This window comes from Sus scrofa, chromosome 17, assembly GCF_054392235.1.
Source record: "Sus scrofa isolate SSC_HxYL_T2T_F1_AM1 chromosome 17, Sscrofa_HxYL_maternal_Yorkshire_Landrace_v2.0, whole genome shotgun sequence".
Classification (NCBI taxonomy): Eukaryota; Metazoa; Chordata; class Mammalia; order Artiodactyla; family Suidae; genus Sus; species Sus scrofa.
In genome coordinates this window covers 11,326,795-11,340,456 of record NC_139399.1, presented here as the reverse complement: position 1 = coordinate 11,340,456, position 13,662 = coordinate 11,326,795, and the positions used below count along the sequence as shown (strand labels likewise).

Here is a 13,662-nt window from a genome sequence, read left to right as displayed (position 1 = left end):
GCTGGTTCTTTGGGATGGAAATGCTATAAAATTGGTTGTGATGATCATTGTACAACTATAAATGTAATTGAGTAATAAAAATGCTATAAAAATAAAATGTACATTACAAAACAAAACAGAAAGCATTTAGTTTGTGGTTTTCAAGGTGGTTATTAACATCTAAAGCCCAGCTTCTCAGCGATCTCATAGGTCAAACACATAAACTATCAAATTGAAGGTAGTTTCTGCTAAATGATACTAAGGAATTATCATCACACATGTATTTAGAAAACCACTGTAAATGATTAGCTGAGTTATGTAGTTAGAGTTATATTTGAGAATAAATTAAAACAATATACAAAATTACAGCAAATATTATTTTAAAATTTCAATAATTTATTCTCTAACTCTTTGAACTATATGAAATAAAAATTTCAATTTGCTTTCATATATTTTTCTCTAGTTTTGTGCTTTTCTATATGAGACATTTGTATTTGTACAGGATGAACATTACTGAGAGGTTACAGATGTTATTATGAACAGAAATGATGTAATAATCAGTGTGAGTTCTGAATGCTTGTAATTATTTGCCTTCAGTAAGGATGGCAGCTGTTAGAGATGGACTACTCTTCAATCTGAATACAGCATTTTCCCTTAAGCATTGGATTGACAATTTTGTCCCTCATGTCAGATCTTGATTTCAAAATATAGAGAAAATATTTTTGTTGTTTTTGTATTTTATAGTTCAATATGTCATAGTTCAATATGTCATGACACTCTATAAGACAGTTCAGAAAGAAGTCTAAATTGCTCCAAATCTCTCTTTAACTTAGTGACTTATTTTGAGATTCAAAGTCACATAAGTCAGAGCACATCTTATGTCATTCTTATTCTGATAAGGCAGTATTTGACATTTTGAAAAATAACCTGCATATAATCACAGTCAGAATATGTAAGGATTTTTAAAAGGAAAAAAAAAAGTGTTTCTGTTCAATCTTTTTTTTCCCCTAATAAGTCATAAATGAGCAGCAAATTTCAGCAGATAAAGCTTAAAGCAGTTTGTTCAGTGCATTTGTCTTCAGATTGCTTGGAATAGCATGAACAGGGCAATCATCTACTCAAGATATTGCCTACTATCTAACATAATGTGAATAAAATAGATATCACATTTTACATATGAAAAATGATTTCAAGGGTAAATTCAATTTTACTTTTCCTAGAAGCTAGTGCTTTAAAGAAGTATGCTATTGGAAATGGAACACAGTATTGCAATACAAATTGATGTATGAAAAATGATCAAAAGCAAAAAAAAGTGTAGGCAAGAAGAAAGATGATCAGCTTAAATAAAAAGGGAGTAGAGACATCTTATATATGGCCTTTCCTCTGTAACATATTTAGTCCTGATTTTACAGGGATAATCATTTATTATGTATAAATTTATGTTTATCATGTATTGGTAATTAGAAATGAATATGTTTTCATGGTACTTATCAATTAAAATTAAGATTAAAAGATTTTACAGTGTAATCCATTATGAGCACTGTGTTTACCACTTAGCCTATCAACAATAACTAAATACCTTGATGTTTAATAACAATATCCAAGTTGATTGGTGATTTAGAGGCCACATTTTGCTTCAGATGTTGTCTGAAATTATAGATGACAAGGATCAAGTGAACTGAGAGTGGGAAAGGGATGACAGCTGCAAGATTGATTATTTGATGTTAAAAGTCAACATATGAATTCTGAGGGGACACAGACATTCAGTCCGTAACGGTAATTAAAGATATGTTGAACTTGAAATGTCTTTGGGATATATAAGTAGAAATAACAATGAGCACATCTTGTATCAAACTAGAAAAAATTCTCTATATAGCCTTCTGATCTTCTGTGGCTTCCCATCTGAGCAAAGGACTCCACTATCTACCTAGCTACTCATCCTGGAAACTAAAGGTTATGTTTTACTCCTCAGTCTCTGTCAACTAATAAGTCTCTTAGCCAATGAATCATAACATCATTTTCCCCCAAAATATTTAGGGTTCATCTACTTCTTTATTTGCTCACTATGACCATCTTGATTCAATTCATACTGCCTCTTCCTTCTCTCACAGTAGTACCTCCTTAATCTCAGAGTTAACACTCTCAAAAAGATGGAACCCTTCAAAAGATTATAGGTCCATCCCATATTCCCTGGAAACCACACTTTTATTCTCTATGTCTGTGAGACTTTTTCTGTTTTGTAGGTAGGTTCATTTGTGCTGTATTTTAGATTCCACATATAGGTGATAGACCAGGTCACTTTGCTCCATAGCAGAAATTGGCACAACATTGTAAATTAACTGTAATAATAAAAAAATAGATTATGGGTCTTATTTATTCTGTATTTTCCCAAATACCAAAATTTTAGGGGCAAACCTTATAATTTTCTCCCTATGGCTTGATTGCAATCTGTTCTATAAGAAGGTAGGAAAAAAGTGCTAGAATAAACACTTTCATCCATACTTAATTCCTAACCTTCTTCAATGGATAATCCAAATGTGCTTAGATTTAGAATCTGACAACTGTAGGGTCTTATAATTAGTGGATAATTTGCTATGATTTAAAGTGAGCAAAAGGCTTCTTTCATTTTCAGGCCTCCTGACTCATAGATTGGCAGGCTGGCCAAGGTTCTCTTTGTTTTTTTGTCTCTAAGCTCTGAACTGACCTAGGTAGAATTGTGACTCAGGAGAAATTGAAGGCTTAGTGATGCCAACTTCTAGAGGCATCGTCTGTTGGCACTGAAGCTGGTGCATAAGGTTGACCTTTTGGGCAATGTATTCTGCACATGGTGACATCTCCAGGTGTGGCTGCTCAGGGAGCTACTGCTGTCACAACTCATGAAGTTCATATCCTGTGAATCAGCCTCTTTCTTCTTACTTAGGTGGTAAAACACACACCACGATCTCATCTCAAATAATGTTAAAACAGATAACGGCCTTTTGGTCTCATTCTTAAAATATATAGAACCTTTTATTGGAGAATCAGTTCCTTACACTATTTCATAGTGCCCCATGCTCTTCAAATATTTCTTCAAATTGTATAGAGGCCATAAAATCTTGACTTGCCTTGTTTTTCCTCTCAGAAAGTGGGCATATTTGAATGTATGTTCTAGAAACATAACCAGTAAGTAATATAGTCTTTTATGAAAAAATTGCAGCTCAAGAAAGGCAAAGCCAATCTATACTGCAGTCAAAATAATACCATCACAACCCTGTTAAAGGATAGTTGGAAGAATATATTAATATCATTATCAGTCAATAAATCAATAGCCCTGCGAGAATTAAAAGTTTTAAGAAAGCATCAGTAGAAATGTGGAAAGATTGCTTATTGGAGAAATGTATTAGCAACCTTGATCATTGTTTAGATTTAAATTTGATTTGTAGTCTTTGGGATTTAAGTATTGCATCTTCATAGTGTTAGTAGGCTGCCTCTGCTGAATCAAGTTCTTTGAATCTTGCAGCTTCAGTATCTTCCACCTGATAGTTATACATATATATGCACACACACCACACTTATTTTAGTGTTAATGCCATTAATATTCAAATAATTATTCCCAGGTTTCGAGAATGCCAGAAATCTAAAGAGTAATTTTACATGTTTTTATATAGTGATAGCAATAGCAGCAACTAGAGCAAGTGTAGAATATGTCAGAAATTTTACATGCATCATTTCTACATCTTACTATAATCCTGCAAGCTAGGTATGTGGGTCATGTAATATTCTGAAGTATTATTATATGTTTTGCTCCCTCTATTTTCTTCTGATTGCTCCCACCCCAACCCATTCCATATAAGCAAATGGTCAGACCTGTGCTTGTTCTTTTAAGTGAGTTTTAGGACAAGATAGAATATGGAAGACTCTTGTGAATCTTCTTAAATGCCAGAGATGTGAAAACTTGGGATGGAAAAAGTTTTTACAGCTAAGTGTGAAGAGAGAGGGTGAGACTGCAGTGCTTTGGTGGTCTCAGTGCTCAGAGATCTTGCCTTAGTTCCCAGCAGGAAGGAGCAATGTTGCCAGAGGAGAAATGGCTACTAGAGCCCCACTGGCAAACTCAGAGGAAGATCTCAGAGCCCAGGTAGAGCCTGGACTCATCAAGAGCTCCGAGGTCCTCAAGGCCATGCTGATAAGAAGGACAGTACCATATGGCACTGGGCTCAGAACTGCAAAGGGTTTTAAGGTAGGGCTGCAGATTCTTAGGAAGGGATGGAAATCCTTCCTAAAATACTCTGAATAAAATAGATTGAGCCAGTCCCTTATTATAACTCTTCCTTGACTTTCTGTTTCTAACAATAACTAAGGAAAATAACTGAAAACACCAGAGGTGTTTAGAGAATATGTTAAATTGAATTGAATTAAACAATGGAAGTAATTGAGATCTCATCACTTTATTCTCCTATAACAATACCCTCTGGCTAGCGGTATGTTTTTCAGGTGTTATATATTTTCTGAATCCTGAAAACTCTTACTTAATTGAAAGCATATTGGAGTTAGACATTGTAAGGAGGTGTAATTTTTCATGACTCCTTCCTGTCATGAATTTAGTGAGTAAAGTTTGTTCTGCATTTTAAGGAATGCAGTTGCAGCAGCCAGAACTCATTACAACCCATCCTAAAGCATAAGTTATGGTGTGCCTACAAATTTCCATCCTAATGTATTTCTCTTGTTATATTTTTGCTTACAAAGACTTTAGTGTCACTTTACTTAATTGAAATCAAATGATGTTATTTACTTTTTAGTGATGCAAAAAAAATTGCATTTGTAAGCAACCATTATTCAAATTGAATTTTCTTATAGAATGCTAGAAATCTTTAGTGCAGAACTTTTTACATATAAATTTAAAACAAGTGCTAAACTGTAACATGTACCCTGCCAGACCAATAATGGAGATAATATGGTAGCTGAGATTGTAATTGATTATGTGCAAGGCTTTGTTGAGTCATCAAATGACACGAGATTCAACACATTATCACAAAAGTGAAAAGAGCAATGTTTGATATCTATAGACATTACCATTGCTTTGTATATTATATTTAGTACAATAACTGAGTGAATGCTAAGGCAATACTGTCCCATAATGCATAATGGTCTTTATCTTTAGCAGCATTGTATAATTACTTTTGGATTTTTAGAAACATTAGAATACACATTCTTGGAAATAATCCAGGAAAGCGCCTATAAATTGATCCCTATTCTAGAGGAAGTTCATGGCTGACCCTGTGAGTTATTTGCATGTGTAAAGCAGATTTGGAATACTTTCCAATATAATGCTAATGTCTGATACAATTCTCAAACTGCAGAGTATCTGGAAACTTTAATAAACATTCCTCTGCATTCTCTGCCTTCTTAGCTGGATGATCATGTTGTCCTAGAGTCTTTATGACCAAGTGGTGACCCTGGTTTTGACGTTAGAAGGTTCCTGCAAAATGTAACAAAACTGACGAAATAAATGGAATATGCTTTATATTACATTCTCTATTTCTCAATCCTCTAGTTGGAAAAAATAGCTTAAAGCCAAGGGAATTTTGCCTTTGATTCTACTTTTTTTTTTTTAATGATTCCAAAATGACTACAAATCACTCCCATCCCTACCTGTATATCCTTTTGAAATGTGAATTTGTTGCTTGTTCCATTTAAATCTAATTCTGGCCAAATGACTGCTTTGGCCAATGGGACTTAGCAACTGTCATGTAAGCAGAGGCCCCTTGTCTCTACCCCTTCCCTTGCTGCTAAGAACCCTTCTCCCACCATGTGATCGCAGAGAACGAGAGGCCACGTGGAGAGAGACCTCAGCTGTCCCAGCAATGACCGAGGCTATCCTCATCCCTGAAGCCACAGTTAGTCAGCTAAGACCAAAAGAATCTCCCTGATGAATGCACAGAACATAAGAAACAATGTATGCAGGTTGTTTTAAGCCACCACATTTTGACGTGATGTGTAATGCAGCAAAAACTGATAGGCTTATATTTTAAGAGGACCTGGAGTACTGTCATAATGCTGTCCAGATACTTTATCTCCCATTGCAAGCCTATCTGTCTGACCTGGGGCTTTGCCTTCTGGTTGGTTTTGATTTCTCAAGACTTAAACCAGATGAGAAGTTCAAAATCCTTAATTCCTTTGCTCTCATTATGACGGCAGTTCTCAATCCTGACTTCTTAGCTCAGGTTAACATCTCACTTGCTTTTGGTAATTGACTACACTCTGGAATGAAAACAGACCTTTTCTTTGACAGTCTTTTCCTAGGGAGCAGGCTTTCTGTATCTGTGGGTATATTAGCTAAGACTGCTTTTCCCAGTGATAGTGCCATGACCCTCCACGTTGTACATCATTTATAGGTCTGTAAGGATTAAGAACTTGAATCCACAGAGGTATTTCTTAGACTTTCTGGTCTGCTGCAATTTGGTCCTCTGCCCTTTTCTCTTCGTGCCTTGGACACTACTTGAGTTCTTTAGCTCAGGCATTACACTTACAAAATAATTTGAGAAAACACACCTTTGAAGGAACCGTTATTGTTATTGGCCCTCCATGAAAACATGCTGAACAATGGCCTTTGTGTTACAATTTCAAGTATGTTTAAAGTTACTCCTCTCTAAATAAGTTGTTATTGTGCCTCTATATTTTTTTAATCATTAAACTCCTTGGAACAAAATTTCCTCAGTTTCCAGCATTCACTCATTCTGCACTAGAAAGAGCTGCTCATTCATTTCTTACCAAGGGAAGCATGAGAAAATGTATCTCAGAAGGAATGCTTAGAAAAGAAGGGGGATAGAGTAGAGATTATGCATGTTGTGAAGTATCTTTAACACAATTGACATGGTAGAGATTTTTTGGAGTTACAGAGACCAATTTTCAAGTGTTAACTTCACTATTTATTGTCTAGATGACCTTGGGCAGTTAAAATCCTTTGAGCTTCATTTAAAAAAAAATCATGTTGAAGCTAATCTATAGTTCAAAATACTGTTCTCTGGCTCATTTGAGATGTGTAGAAAGCTCTTAGAATAGCTCCTGGGAGCTAGAAAGGCCTCCAAACACTGAAGCTGATGCCGGTGCTCCTCATTAGTGGGTGGGGCTATGAGGAAAAGGCTCTGGGAGTCTCTGCGATTTGAGGAAAAAGAGTGAATCAAAGACGAGGAAGAGGACACAATTAAAGACAGATTTGCTTCTTTTGTGGTTTTATCTGTATATGACCCATGTCTTAATGTAAAAAAAAGACTTATGTTCTTGGGGAATAAATAAGAAGACAATACCGGAATTGAAGTGTGCAAATTTTTAGCTTGTAAGGAAAATAAAACAAGACTCTTAACCATAGAAGAATTAAATATTAAAATGACTAATGGAGGGAAGTCATTCAGTCTTTATACATATTTTTATACCTACATACATGTATGTTTGTATGCCTACATACATTATTATATACATACATAATACATGTATACATACATACATATATAATACAAAAAAAAAGACATGTTCTTGGGGAAAAAATAAGAAGACAATACCTGAATTGAAGTGTGCAAATTTTTAGCTTGCATGTATGCATACATACATTATTATATACATACATAATGCATGTATATTATGTATAATTACTATATTATATATAATAATCAGACTTGAAGAAACAAATTCATTGGTGGATCTTTTTTTTTTTATTTTCCCACTGTACAGCAAGGGGGTCAGGTTATCCTTACATGTATACATTACAATTACAGTTTTTCCCCCACCCTTTCTTCTGTTGCAACATGAGTATCTAGACATAGTTCTCGGTGGATCTGTTTTGAAACGAGGTGATATTCCAGGTTATCACTTGGTAACTCTCTGGTTTATAAAAACATATGGATTCGGGTAGAATAAGGCAAGTCATTATCTGCCAGGAGATAATTGCCTGTGAAAGACCTGCTTCCCTCCCCCATCCTCCGGCAGTTGAGGAGAAAGCTAATTGAACATAGACGTGCATTAAAGGAGTACCACAGTGCTTCAATATAGAAAATACAGACAGATTTAAATATTGCTTTTCCTGTTCCAAAAGTTTACCTTTACATGTGTGATATCTGTATGTTTGCAACTGCTAATTTTAGTGCCTCAATTTTTATTCGATATTTTGACTATACCATCTTCTTTTCTTTTGGAATATAGAAATGCAGATGTTTTTATGAAAAATTATAGAATTATTTCCAGTCAAAACCTTGAATATCAACTAACAACTGGAGATTTTGTTTCTAAATGTCTTTTTGTATTTTCCTAAATAAGTATTTATTGCTTTAATAAATTAGAAAATTAAATATGATACTTTAGAAGTTTAAGATATAAGTCGTAAATTGATCTACTATGTGATTTTAGAGTAAGTTAAAGTGAGGACTTTGGAAAAGTTAAGCTTTAAAAATATATGCTTATTTTAAAATTAGTATGTTTGTGAAAAAAACTTGATTTAAATATATCTGAAATAAATAATACAGTAAAAAAGTATGTTACTTTTTTTGTGCTAAGGCTACAGGTAATATTACTTTTCATTCATCATAACTTTCTGATCTAATTGCTTGTTTAAAATTTTGTTAAAAATAAACTGTGCGAACAAAGGGTGGGGAAAAAAATGTAATGTATACATGTAAGGATAACTTGATCCCCTTGCTGTACAGTGGGAAAATAAAATAAATAAATAAATAAAATAAACTGTGCAAAAATATGTATGCCAGCAGATTTTAAGTTAATAAACTTTAAAAGGTTTATGAAACAGTACTTTACATCACTTTATTACTTAAAGAGACAACGTTTGAGCTTCTAAGTCTCACTGACCCAAACTTTAAAAAAAATCTTTTAAGAAAAAGGCAGTGATGATTGACAAAAACATAGAAGTGTTATATGTATGAGAAATGAAAGAATTATATTCATATTTTATTACTATTAACTGTTTTCTTAATTGCTTAATTCTAAATTACTTTTAAAATATTTAAAACAGGACTACTTTTCATTTGTCAGTTAGGCAAAGTATCACAGTATAGTTTATATACATATTTATATCATGATATAAAGTATTATTTTTGCAGGAAGGTAAAAATATGAAACTTTCAATTGATTTATTGACATATGCAAAATGTGTTTTCTTTTTGTTATAAACTGAGGATCCACTATCCTCATGGCTATGGAACACTAAGTTCATCCAAGTAAAATGTCTAAGACAATAGAATTCTTGTTCTCAGTAGTTTATCACTTACATGAAGTCCGTTACCATCAGGAGAGAGTGAGTGGAAGTTGAGGTCCTTTGAATGGGTAATATCTCAAGTTGGAGGGCATGATGAGAAGTTCTTTAATTCCTCTCTGTTCATGTTTCTGTACAAAGGTTAATTTCCTTAAAAAGGTGTTCTGCTTTAATAGTAATTTTAGTGAAAATCATTTTGAGTCATCTGTTCTCTCAACTCTAATTACAGTTATAAGTACTAAATATATAATTTAAAGCATTATGGTCTGAAGCAGCAAAGCCTGTAGTAGTAACTGGAAACGGTTTTTGGCAGAGGACCCACTGCAGCCGCCCCAGAGCCCTCCAATACCCCATCTGTCTGAAGGGACTTTACACCTCATATCTTCAAGGAGAGTCAACTTTTCTGCAGCCAATGGTGAGTGGAATTGAAATGAAAATAAAAATTCCATTGATGTTTCTAAATTAGATACCTCACTGCTTTTTCTTTACTGATGTCAGTGTTTACTGGTTTCCCTAGAGCCCTGTTCACTGAGATCCTGATAACGGGGTGATCAGAATGTTTTGGGACTATGCTTTGTTTTACTTCTGTACATTCTAATATGTTTGCTACAATTGCATTGCTGCAAACAATCTTTCTAAATACAGAAAAATTATGACATTTCTACACTATCTGTATTAACTAATTAGTGTTATAAATTTGGTTCAACCTGGATTTCCTTTAATTAAATATATTAAACACTGATAAAGCATGTTTACTTTCTAACACAGACATATTCAAGACCTCTGTTGGATGTGTAGTTTCAGTTATGGAAGACAATATATTCAACCTTTCATTTGTTCATTTGATAAGACTCACCTGTGATCTATTATGGGTAAATGATCATGGCAGACATTGAGAATGCACAAGTGCAACTCAGCCTATAGTTAGAGAAGCAAGCAAGTTAATCTCTAGTTATAAAACATCATGACAGATATTCACAGATGTATGCAGCAAGCATGTGTGGAAGCAAAAGAGGAGCAACGTTTGGGAAATCAGAGAGAAATTCTCATCGTGTGTTTGTGTGTATAGTGGGAGGAGTGATGCTTGATCTTAGTCCAGGTGTGTGATATGGTCTTCTCTAAGAGAGCATATGAAATTGGATTGGTAAAAGAGAAGTGTAATTTATAGCAATAGTATGTTGTAGTTAAGGACTTTTGGTTAGGAGTTTAGGAAATTTAATTTGAATCCTAGTTTTCCCGCTTAATACATGTATGACCTTGATAAGTTATTTAATCTCTCTGAAGATAAATACAAATAAAAATAACACATATTTTATAAGCTTCTTATGCAGATCAAGAGACCTACTTATAAAATACTTAGGATAATGGGTGGCTTGTGATAAACTGTTAACAAATGATAGCTGTATTTTATAGAGAGTTAAAAGCCAATAAGTATTATATAGATATTCTCACAAGTAATTAGAGAAATAGAGGACCAAATGTGTTGATTTATGTTAAATATAACTTCTAGAAGAATTAAAATAGAGTAAAATGTCTATATGCCTTAGAAAAGCAATGATAATGGAATAATTCATATAAGTAATCAATTTAAACATGAAATTCATATGACATTATAAAATTATATAAGAGAATTAAGTTCAAATATAGTCATCATGGCAGATAACATGAGTTAAAGTTGCCTATTAAAGATAGAGATATTCAGGGTTTCCACTGTGGCTCACTGGTAATGAACCCAACTAGTATCCATGAGGATGTGGGTTCAATCCCTGGCTCAGCTCAGTGGGTTAAAGATCTGGCATTGCTGTGAACTGTGGTGTAGGTCGCAGATGTGGCTCAGATCCTGTGTTGCTGTGGCTTTGGCATAGGCCAGAAGCTGCAGCTCCAGTTAGACCCTTAGCCTGGTGACTTCCATATGCTATGGGTGCAGCCCTAAAAAGACAAAGTAAGATAAAATAAAGACAGGGATATTCAGATAGTGTCAAAAATTAAGATATAATTCATGCTTTATAAAAGAGATCCATCTGAAATAAAAACTCACTAGATTTATAAGGAGAAAATATATATCATTTGATCAGAAATAAGGAAGAGAAATAATATTAGAGGAAATAAAATTTAAGGCCAAGAGCATTACATTAGAACATTTTTTTGGCTTATATATACATTTAACCAGTGACTTTTGGCCAGAACATCTCTGAGTGGTCTTTTTGTTGATTGGGCTTCCTGAGGGGAACTTCAAGAGCAAGCTTCCTGGGAGAAAGAGCCAGGTAAAATTCAAGCCACCTCTAATGACCTAGCCTTGGGAGTTAGGGTATTGCATTTGTGAAGGCTGTCACAGGATCGCTCTCCCATGCCTCCTGATAAGGGAGTGGCAAAGACCTGAAGAGTATGTGTAACCAGAAATAATGATCTGACCATTTGGAAAAAACACAATCTTCCACAGCCTCACCATCTGGCTCCAGAAATTCACATCCTTCAGGCAAGCAAAATCCAGTCATTCCTTTCTCCAAAAACTCCCTGATGTTTCATTCCATCATTTCATCAGGCTTTATTGGTACTGAATGTTATAAAATAATTGATGCTTAAGAATACTTGAAGGCTATAAATGCAAAGACTGCACACTTACAAGCCATAAAAGTCAATTCAGAAATCATTTGAAGCGATAAGAAAATACAGTAAAATAGCAAGTTAAAATATACAAAAAAGCAATAATCTTATTTACAAGCGATAGCAAATTTAAAAATAAGCAAATCTTCTTTATAATAGCATACAAAATCCAGGTTAAAGACATGTTTCTAGTACCTAAAATAAAATGAATTGTTAACAATATTAATGGGTCCTGGATAACTATTTACAAATTACAATGAAAGAGAAAAAATTAATATTATTCTCCTGAAAAGAAAATGAGTATAAAAAAGAAAAAAAAGCAAAGGCCATAAATAGGCACCGAGGGGGAAAAAAAAGAACAAAATAAATAAATGTTAGACCTACATTTCTTATCAGTCTTCTTTGCTGAGTTATACTGACTGCCCTTCTTTTCATAGGTACTGATTCCTAATAAATATCTTGCAGCCCGAACTAAATTTTAGCATTTGCTTCCAGAGAATCCAAACTGTGACAATGATGCAAATGCATATTTGAATATCATTTCTGGAAAGAATTTTTGCATTCTTGTGCCTCGTTTTTATCCAAACAATTTTATGACTGGTAATTTATTCTAAAAAAAACATAAAATATACTTATGAACTTAAGTTGTATATGAAAGGATGTTCTTAGTTTGTGTTAAGAGCAGAAAATTATAATTGTTTAAATGATTTACAATTTGGGATCAATTAATTTAAATTAATGCAGTTAAGAAGAAATGTTTTAGCTATGCATATTTATTAATTCAAATAGGAGCTTATATTGCTTTAAGTAAAACAACAGGGTACATAACAGTATTTTTTAGTGAGTCCAATTATTTTAACAAATATGTATGCATTTATATTATATAATATTTATATGTTTTATGGAATATTTGCATAACATTTATAATATGATTATGTGCTTTAGACGTATATAATTATGTAAATTATATATATAAGAATTTATAGAAAATAATTTGAGAAAAAGACTTGGGAGGTATGAAATGTTTTGGTGTTTATGTCTGGTGGTGATATGGACAACTATTATTTTATTCTTTGTGATTTTGTATACTTTTGTGTTTTTCTATAATAATCGTGAATCAGGGAGTGCCTACTGTGGCAAAGGGGAAACAAATCTTACTAGTATCCCTGAGGATGTGGGTTTGATTCCTGACCTTGCTCAATGGGTTGGAAATCCAGCATTGCTGTGAGCTGTGGTGTATTTTGCAGATGCAGCTTGGATCCTGTGTTGCTGTGCTGTGGTATAGGCCAGCAGCTGTAGCTCTGATTTGACCCCTAGCCTGGGAACTTCCATGTGGCAGGTGTGGCCCTAAAAAGCAAAAAAAAAAAAAAAAAAAAAGAATCATATTGTTATGTATAAAAACTATATATAAACATTTATTTACCCACATTTTCATTTTCATATTGATCTACTCACTTGTCACATATTTGTTTACCTGTATTTGCTTTGCCAGCCACAAACTGTATGGAGTATGTATATATAAAAATGAATATTTAGGGGGCCATGCAAGATGGTAGAATAGGAAGAGCCTGAACTCATCTCTTCTCATGGACATACCAAATCTGTAGCTACATATCAAACAATTCCCTCTGAAAAAGACCTAAAAACTAGCTGAACAGCATCTTTACAATAAACAACAGAAGAACTGCATCAAGACAGAAGAGGCAAAGAGACAATTCTTTCCCAAAACCCCATTTTTGTCACAGTGACCCACAGTTGGGCAGGATCTCACAAATCTGGAGCATCCAGCTAAGGGAGTCACATCTCAGGCACCCTTGAGACCTGCAGTAGCAAGACAAGCTCTCCAA

The 13,662-nt window shown here is 33.9% G+C and overlaps 1 long non-coding RNA gene across 1 annotated transcript in view; it reads left to right on the top strand.

Moving 5' to 3' along the window:
* Positions 1-13,662, top strand: part of LOC146395131 (uncharacterized) — a 403,482-nt gene that overhangs the window by 74,858 nt on the left and 314,962 nt on the right. Inside the window, exon 4 of the long non-coding RNA XR_014831860.1 lies at positions 9,525-9,626. This is a non-coding gene — a long non-coding RNA (uncharacterized LOC146395131). The remainder of the gene's footprint in view (positions 1-9,524; positions 9,627-13,662) is intronic.